The sequence below is a fragment of the Gracilinanus agilis genome, chromosome 1, assembly GCF_016433145.1.
Source record: "Gracilinanus agilis isolate LMUSP501 chromosome 1, AgileGrace, whole genome shotgun sequence".
In the NCBI taxonomy this organism is placed as follows: Eukaryota; Metazoa; Chordata; class Mammalia; order Didelphimorphia; family Didelphidae; genus Gracilinanus; species Gracilinanus agilis.
In genome coordinates this window covers 718,290,689-718,300,513 of record NC_058130.1, presented here as the reverse complement: position 1 = coordinate 718,300,513, position 9,825 = coordinate 718,290,689, and the positions used below count along the sequence as shown (strand labels likewise).

General features: G+C 37.1%; 1 non-coding gene across 1 annotated transcript; it reads right to left on the bottom strand.

Annotated features, from left to right (window-relative positions):
* Positions 1-2,128: 2,128 nt before the first annotated feature.
* TRNAN-GUU lies at positions 2,129-2,202 on the bottom strand. Its single transcript has one exon. It is a non-coding gene; the product is annotated as a tRNA-Asn (tRNA).
* Positions 2,203-9,825: the final 7,623 nt, after the last annotated feature.

Sequence of the window (9,825 nt, the reverse complement as noted above, 5' to 3'; positions counted from 1 at the left end):
TCTGAGGTACCACCTTATACCTACTGGGTAATATGACCAAAAAGGAAAATGATAAATATTGGAGGGAATGTGGGAAAATCAGGGTACTGATAAATACAACATTGGTGAAGCTGTGAACTAATATGATCATTTTGGAGAGCAATTTGGAATCATACCCCAAAGGCTATAAAACTAGGTCTGCATCCCAAAAAGATCAAAGATAGGGAGAAAGGACCTACTTGTACAAAAATAATTATAGCAGCTCTTTTTGTGCTGGGAAACACCTAGGAACTGAGGGGATGTCCATCAATTGGGGAATGGCTGAACAAGTTGTGGTATATGATTATAAAGGAATACTATTGTGCTGTAAGAAATGATGAACAAGATAATTACCAAAAAATCTGGAAAGACTTATATGAAGTGTTGCAAAGGGAAGTGAGTAACAACAATAAAGTATGATGATCAACTGTGGATAACGTAACTATTATCAGCAATATAAGAATCTGGACAATAAGGGACTCATGGCAAAAAAAAAAAAAAAAGGCTATCTACCACCATGGAAGAAACTGATAGAGTTTGAATGCAGATAAACATATGATTCTTCACTTTATTTCCTCCATGAATTTTTCTCTAATGAAAGCAATATGTATCTTTTTTCACAATTCGACAAACATGCATGTATGTATGTATGACCAATAAATTCCCTACATTATAGTTGTTTGCATGAATTCTGCTAAATAAAAAATGTATGGAAAACCTTGACAGGTGACTTTTAGCTACACTCCAAAAGGTTATTAAGAAACTATGAAATATGACAACTTGATTGATATGGCAAGGCAGCCTGTGGAAACTCTACGACATCCTGAATAATTAAATTTATTGCAGAGACAGGCTGCTTTTCCTTTACCTAATATATAGGTAAAGAATGCTTTGCCTACCCCAGTACTATTTTAGAGGCAATCAAGGGAGTCTGTTTTAATGAGCTGCTTTTAGAGAACAAATATAGGTGTGATATGCAAAGAATGAAGCCCAAAGAATGACAACTTTCAGTCATTACATTTTACTGTTTTTCTCTTTTGACACAGGCATTTCTGTGAACTGTGTCTGACATGCAGCTGAGAATTCTTGACCCAAGTGGCCCTCAACCTCACCCTAACTGGTAAAATAGTACTCTCACATTTTAGAGTGAAAGGGTTGCCCCTACTGAAGAACAGTCGCATCACTGCGCAGCTGACTTTCCAGGTCGAATTGTCTAACCTCCTGGAAGCATGTCCATGACAAATTAATGCTCCCCTGGAAAGGTTCCATGTCCAATGGTTTCTTGGATCCATTCTCCAGGAATACTAACCTGTAAGAATGGACTACTTTCAGACCTTGTTCAGACTGATCCTCTCTGGCCCTTCCTAGTTCTTGCCCTCTAAGAGGGCTCCATCCACCCTAGAGAAGTAACTCAGATCCCCCTCAATGGGCAAACCTCCTTTTCTTTATTGCCGAGACCATTGAGAGTTAAGTGATTTGTCCAGTCCCATAACCAATAGGTATCAACCCACTTCACCACGCTGCTTTACATCAATAAATGTCTTCGGCAAAAAAAGAGAACCAACTGGCAGCGAGCGAGATGGAGGGCGGCGGGATTTGGTGGTTGGGATGTGCAAGGCAGAGATCACTTAAACTGGAAAGTCGTGTCCCAGCGTCCTATCAGGTCTTGGTCGCACTATCGGCGCTTGTTGACCATGGAATTTCCCTGAGCCCTAAGCAAGGGACCGTCTTTGATTTTTGAGAGGATAATCTTGGAGGTAGTCCCTGAGGAAGAGGCTGAGGTATATTTTTGGGAGAATCACAAAGCTCTGATGGAGCCCAACCCACCCATAAGTGCCTACTGTCCGCAATTAGAAAAGTGGTGCGGTGGAAAGTACCGTAGTCACCTGTAATAACAATCCTCTACCTATAGGATAGGATACGAACTCTGGAGAGAAATCTGAGACATTATTAGGAGAGAAAGTACAAAGGCTGTCCAAAAGCTCTTGTGGACTAAGTACTCCCATGGTAATTTGCTGTCTGACGTGAAGCTAGAGTAAATAGCTATTTTGCATTTTTCCCTGTAGAAATGGTGCACATTGTTTAAATTTTCAGGATTGTAAAACACGTCCGTCCCTGGGTGGGCTCGAACCACCAACCTTTCGGTTAACAGCCGAACGCGCTAACCGATTGCGCCACAGAGACACCGCCTGCTGGTATCCTGCTTAGGGACTATTTGATGTATAAAAAGGGACTTAGGTTTTATATGAGTTTTATATGAGTTTCCGAAGAAGCGAAGAGTATGTAACAGGTGCTGTGGATAGATTTAAATTCAACGTCTTAACCCAAGCTCAATCAAGAAAGAAAAAGATCTGAACCACTGTGTCCCCAGGAGCTGAAATCCAGTTTCTCCGTTCCTTTCTTCGATTTAACCCGAGTCCCAAGTCCCCACGAAACCTCTGGGCTTTCACAGACATACCTGCAATTAAACCTATCAGCAAAATAAGGCAGCTAGGTGTTTTGTTTTGTTTTATTTTTTATTTTTATTTTTTCTTAAACCCTTACCTTCCGTCTTGGAGTCAATACTGTGTATTGGCTCAAAGGTAAAAGAGTGGTAAGGGTGGGCAATGGGGAGGGGTCAAGTGACTTGTCCAGGGTCACACAGCTGGGAAGTGTCTGAGGCCAGATTTAATGGCAGCTCGGTTTTCTGAACATTTTTAAACGTTTGTGCCTTTATAAAAAAAAATTATCTTGAGAAGAAACACATATTAAAAAGCCTTTCATTACGTTAGGCTGTAGTCCAGCCCCTTCTTGTTCGGTATTTCTCCCGTGCTTGCTTTTTCCAACTTCCTTCTGGCTTATAGCACCTCTGATGAAATTCTGAAACCACTACCCGGCAGGGTTTCCGGGGTACGATCCCCTTCTAAGGAAAAGGGACAGAGTGGTCCTTAAGGTTGAGCTTTTCCTCACAAGGACAGCACTCACTACCCGAGCTACCCCTGGAAATCCTGCTGGGCGGTGGTTTCATCAGAGATTCAATAAGCCAGAAAGAAGTTGGAAAAAGAAAGTATAGGAGAAATATTCAGTAGACAACCATTCGAGGTGAAAATGGAATATGTCAGTCAAAGGGAATGTATCGTCTGGGAACTGCTACAGTGGATGCCTGTCCCTAGGAAAAGTTAAGGAGATCCTGTTCACTCAGTTTCCCCATGATGCTATTTCCTTTTTTGAACAGGAAATTTTCCACCTGGTTAATTCTGAATTTGTTTTTTGATACCTTGTGAATAATGAGGAACTTTGCTATATGATAAGACTGTTAAATATGACTCATGCCTACAATTAAGCTAAGGGAATTTTCTCCTATTATGACTTATGTCGGGTCAGCCTGTGCCTTTGACGGAACAAGTTTCAATACTGTCCTAGCCATGACTCTCCCTTTCCTTTCGTAGCAGATTTCTATAATCAGGCAGGTGAGATTATAGAAATGTATTTGATTGATACAGTTAGTGTTGTGACATGTAGTTATTGTATTGCTCAATCTGTTGCTTAAATTAATACTACAACATTTGAATTCAAATTATAATATAAGAATGTAATAAGACAAAGATGTACTGTCAAAGATTTCCAATTAAACAGCATAGTAAATTTCGAGGAAAATAGTAGACAAGATCAGAGTTTTTTCTAAGAACTAGGATATATACACATATATGATGGGCTCTAATTGAGTCTAATGGGAAATTCAGACTTTTGAGTATGTTTTAGTAATAAATTCTGGGGTGTAAAGGATGTTCAGGAAAGACTAGTACCTCTGGTGTGAGGGCTTGTTAATCCCCCCACCTTTGTTAGGGTTGCTTTCTTCCTTTTGGTGTCTACCTGCCACCCAACTTTTATGGCTCCAAGAAGCTGTAGTGGCCACACTCCAGTAAAACATCTTGTCAAGAGGGCTAAGTCATGTTGAGGATAACCAATGGGCCTCAAGTCTATAGGTGATTTAGGGGACTATCTACCTCAAGCATTTGAAGACTTTCCTTCAACAGAATGGGCAGATGAGAACAATTCAATTAAAGGGCTATGAAAACCCAGCCACACCACTGCTGGGTTTGTACACCAAAGAGATAAGAAGGAAAAATAGGTGTACAAAAATATTTATAGTTGCGCTCTTTGTGGTAGCAAAAAAGTTGGAAAATGAAGGGATGTCCATCAATTAGGGAATGGCTGAACAAATTGTGGTATCTGTTTGTGATGGAATACTATTGTGCTGAAAGGAATAAAGAAATGGAAGAATTCCATGTGAACTGGAACAACCTCCAGGAATTGAAGGAGTGAAAGGAGCAAAACCAGGAGAACATTGTACACAGAGACTGACACATTATGGCACAATCAAATGTAACACACTTTTCTACCAGTACCAATGCAATGACCCAAGACAATCCAGAGGAACTTGGGAGAAAGAACACTATCCACATCCAGAGAAAGAACTGTGGAACCAGAAATTCAATAGAAAAATATATGCATGATCATGTAATATGCTAGAGATATGATTAGGGTTTTGATATTAAAAGATCACTCTACTGCAAATATGAATAACATAGAATATCCCTTGAATATCCCAACACATCTCTCACTGATAAGTAGATAATTAGGAGGTAATCCATCAGACTCTCAGCCCTTTTCATAGGTGATGGTTTGTCATATATACAGGAAAAGAATTATTGTAAAATCTTATCAGCCAGATTTTGTGAAAGGAACATATTCCTAATGACAAAGAAAACCAGAAATCTGTAGACTGGTTAGCACCTGAGGTCTAAGACATTGACTCAATATTTCTCTCTAATATATAGGGCCTAATGTAAGAATTATTACAGTATGCAAAAAATAAATTCTCACAAACTCATGACAATATAATTGCCACTTCCAAGAAAGTGTTGCACCACCATCATCAGTGGATATAGTCTCACCAGTTCAAACCCTGCCGGCGTCAAAGAAGAACTTTAGAAAGACCTGGAGACCCTCATCAATTAGTGTACCAAAAGAAGTCAAGCTTGTAATTTTGAATGACTTTAACTCCAGAGTAAGCATATACTATCAGACATGGCAGGGAATTCTTGGGAGGAATGAAGATGGAAACAGCAATAGCAATGGTTACTTATCAATGAAGACTTGCGCATCTCATGACCTTCTTTCATCGCCAATTCTCCCTTCCATTTACCTAAATATGATAGAACTTTGGGGATGTACTTGAAACAAACATTAGCATTTAATAGACTATATTGTTGTGGAGAAATGAGACAGACAGGATATGAGAGTGAGGAAGGCAATATGTAGCACAGAGTGCTGGAGGGAGCATAGGCTTATCCTCTCTAAAGTAAACATTTACATTCATCAAAGCAGAGTCCCCAAGGCAGGACTATTACCAGAAGACTTATTGTCCACAGATTAGAGCACTTCTCAATAGTGAGCAACTTGTTGCTGACTTGGAAAGAAAGCTGATTGGCAATTGGATCAGAAAAAGTTTGTACAGCTTTCAGAGATTTGGTGTACAGCACCATATTTACTCATCTGATCCAGAATACTCATAAATCAAGATTGATTTGATAAAAATGATGGGGAAATTCAGAAGCTACTAAATGAAAAATGAGAACTCCACAAGGTTGACCAGCAGAATAGTTCATCTGTCTCTAAGAAAGTAACATTTAATTCCATCAAAAGTAAAATGTAAATGAAGCTTAGAGATATGCAAGATCCTTGACTCAGTAAGAAGAAAGTTGAACTTCAGTTTTATGCTGATAGTAACAACCCAAAGCACTTCTGTGATTCCCTGAAGGAAATTTATAGGCTAAAGACCTATGGTGTATCTCAACTATTTGTCCTGATGGAGCCATACTGATCAATAATAAGGAATGATACTGTAGTGATTCTCAACCTGCCATTATCAGTCATTGCTGAAGTCATTGACCATATGCCTCAGAGTGAAGTCAGTCCCTCTCTAGCCAACTTTCCAACTGAAAAAGAGGTTTTGAATGTTATTAGGCTCCTTTTATGTGGCAAAGTGGCTGGTGCTGGTTCTATTCCAAGGGACCCACTATTCACATAAAAGTTGATTGAGAGGGGCAGCTGGGAAGTTCAGTGGAGTGAGAGTCAGGCCTAGAGACAGGAGGTCCTAGGTTCAAACCTGGCCTCAGCCACTTCCCAGCTGTGTGACCCTGGACAAGTCACTTGACCCCCATTGCCCACCCTTACCAATCTTCCACCTATGAGACAATACACCAAAGTACAAGGGTTTTAAAAAAAAAAGTTGATTGAAATTTTCCAAGTTATATGGCAAGAGGAGTTTACTCCCTGAAAGAAGTCCATTTCCTTAAAGGAAAAGATCTGGTACTACTGGGCCTGCTTCCTTCTTTTTTCATCAGTTCCCTTGATATTCTTGACCTTCTCTTCTTCCAGATGAATTCTGTTAATATTTTTTCTTGTTCCACAAAATAATTATTTGGTAGTTTGATTGATATGGCACTGAACAAATAAATTAATTTAGGGAGAATTGTCTTTTTTATTATATTAGCTCAGTCTGCCCATGAGCAATTAATATTGTTCCAGTTGTTTAGATCTGACTTTATTTGTGTGAAAAGTGTTTTGTAATTGTATTCATATAATTACTGTCTTTTCCTTTGCAAGTAGATTCCCAGGTATTTTATATTGTTTAGAGTGATTTGAAATGGAATTTCTCTTTCTAACTCTTGCTGCTGGACTTTGTTAGTAATGTATAGAAATGCCAATGATTTTCATGAATTTATTTTGTACCCTGCAACTTTACTAAAGTTATTATTTCAATTAGTTTTTTAGTTGGTTCTCTAAGTATACAGTTATATCATCTGCAAAGAGTGATAATTTGGTTTCTTCTTTGCCTACTGTAATCCCTTCAATTTCTTTTTCTTTCCTTATTGCTTAAGCTAGCATTTCTAATACAATATTAAATAATAGCGGTGATAATGAGTATCCTTGTTTCACCCTTGCTTATTGGGAAGGCTTCTAATTTATCCCCATTGCAGATGATACTTGTTGAAGGTTTTAGGTAGATATTACTTATTATTTTTAAGGAATAACCCAATCATTCCTATGCTTTCTAGTGTTTTTATTAGAAATTGGTGATGCATTTTGTCAAAGGTTTTTTTCTGCATCAATTAAGATAATCATGTGATTTCTGTTCGTTTGGTTATTGATATGGTAAGTTATGATGATAGTTAACCAGATATTAAACCAGCCCTGTATTCCTGGTGTAAATCCCACCTGGTCATAATAAATGATCCTTGTGATATATTGCTGTAGTCTCCTTATTAATATCTTATTTAAAATTTTTGCATCTGTATTCATTAATGAAATTGGCTTATAATTTTATTTCTCTGTTTTTGTTCTTCCTGGTTTAGGTAACAGTACCATATTTGTTTCATAAAAAGAATTTGATAAAATTCCTTCTCTGCCTATTTTCCCAAATAGTTTATGTAGTATTGGGATTAATTGTTCTTTAAATGTTTAATAGAATTTTCTTGTGAATCCATCTGACCCTGGGAATTTTTTCTTAGGGAGTTCATTGATAACTTATTAAATTTCTTTTCTGATAGGAGATTATTTAAGGATTATATTTCTTCTTTTGCTCATCTGGGTAATTTGTATTTTTGTAAATATTCATCCAATTCACTTAGATTGTCAGATTTATTGGCATATAATTGGGCAAAATAGCTCCTAATGATTGCTTTAATTTCTTTTTCATTGGTGGTGAGTTCATCCTTTTCATTTTTGATACCGATTAGTTTATTTTCTTCTTTCCTTTTTTTAAATCAAATTAACCAACACTTTGTCTATTTTATTTTTAAAAAATAAAACCAACTCCTATCCTTATTAATTAGTTCAATTACCTTTTTTATTTTTCCTTACTTTTAATTTAATTAATTTAATATTTAATTTAATTAAGGAGTTTCAACTTAGTCTTTAAATGAAGATTTTTAATTTGTTCTTTTTCTAGTTTTTTTACTTGCATGCCCAATTAATTGATCTGCATCTTCTTTATTTTATTGATATAAGCATTTAGAGATACAAATTTTCCCCTAAGTACTACTTATGCTCTATCCCATAAATTTTGCCATTCTCATTAATAAATTGATTGTTTCTATAATTTGTTCTTTGACCCACCCTTTTTTTAGCATTAGCATATGTTTAGTATTGATATTACTTAATACCTTTGAGCAAGATATAATTTCCTTCCTTATCTCTTTTAATTAGATCTGTTTTTGCTTTGGCTTTGTCTGAGATCATGATTGCTACTCCTGCTTTTTTTGCTTTAGATGATGCAGAATAAATTCTACTCCAGTCCCTTACTTTTACTCTTTGTGTCACCCTGCCTCAACTGTGTTTCTTGTAAACAACATATAGTAGGATTCTTATTTCAATCCACTCTGCTTCTGTTTTATGGGTGAGTTCATCCTATTCTTATTCAGAGTTATGATTTCCAACTGTGTATTCCCCATTATCTTATTTTTCCTTTTTGATCCTCCTTTTTTTGCTCTTTTTCTCTGTCCTTCCTCACCAGTCTTTTGCTTTTATCGTCCCCACTTCCCCCTCCCTCCAAATACCACCTCCCTTCCCTTGTCTTTTTCCCCTCCTATTTCTCTATAGGGTAAAATAGAATTCTATACTCAAATGAGTATGGTTGTTATTCTCTCACTCAGAGAATGAGAGCAAAATTTAATCATTGCCTGTCACCTCCCCTCCACTGTAATAGTTGCCTGACTGCATTGATCTTTGATAGGGTCCAGATAAAAAGGTTCTATTAAAGGACCCTGTTTCTCTCAGAGGCTCCCAACACTCTGGAGACTCAACCAGCTAGCTAGCCTTGGTTATCTTTATAACTTAAAAGCGAAGTTAAGAGTTATAGTGGGTAGGTTTATTTAGAATAGTATAAATTTGGTTAGTTAGATCAGGGAGGATTAGCATAGCCTGTGAACCACAGGAGAAGTGGTTCCTTTTTTTCTTATGTATATTTAAATAAATTGTTTGTTTTTCATAAACAAGAGTCTCTTTAGCTTTCCTTGCACGCGGACCTGAAGGGAAGTTCATCTTTGAGCTTCACTTCATTTACCACTGAAGATACTTTGTTAACATCTATCAAAAGTAGCTGGAAACAATTTTCAACCTTTATTTTCAAGTTCTTTGTCTTTATTTGAGTGCTTGCCTATATTATTTTTACACCTAGGACTGAACAGTAGGCATATGGGTACAGAGCCGATGAGCTTCTGAGAAGGGAGAGGGAGATCTCATCTATTGTCTCATATATTAAGAACAACTTGGGGTTCTTCTTAATGTTAGCCATTTCTAATAGAGTGAGCTCCTACCTAGCACATGATCTTGCATCCTCTTAATAAGTGGAGGAACTAGAGCTTCTTAGCATTTCTATAGAATTAGACATAACACAAAGGACCTGAATATTTCCTTTTGTACAAGACTTTGTTTTAAAATTCAGAGAGTAATGGGGGAAAGTTAGGGACAAATTTAGAATCAGACCTATTTAGGTAATAGTCTCATAACTATATGAAGCTTTTTCAAATGGTAAAATTCTACAAATCAAAAAGCTTTTCTCCAAAGTTTCACCTCAGGTAGAAATATGTTTTTTGTATTGAATTCTGTCTCTGGAAAAACTCATTTTAAAACAAACTTGAGAATAGGGCAGCTAAGCATGGCCCAGTGGATAGAGTGATGCCTTTGAAGTCAGGAAAATTCATCTTGAGTTCAAATGTGGCCTCAGATACCAACTAGCTGTGTGACCCTGGGCAAGTCACA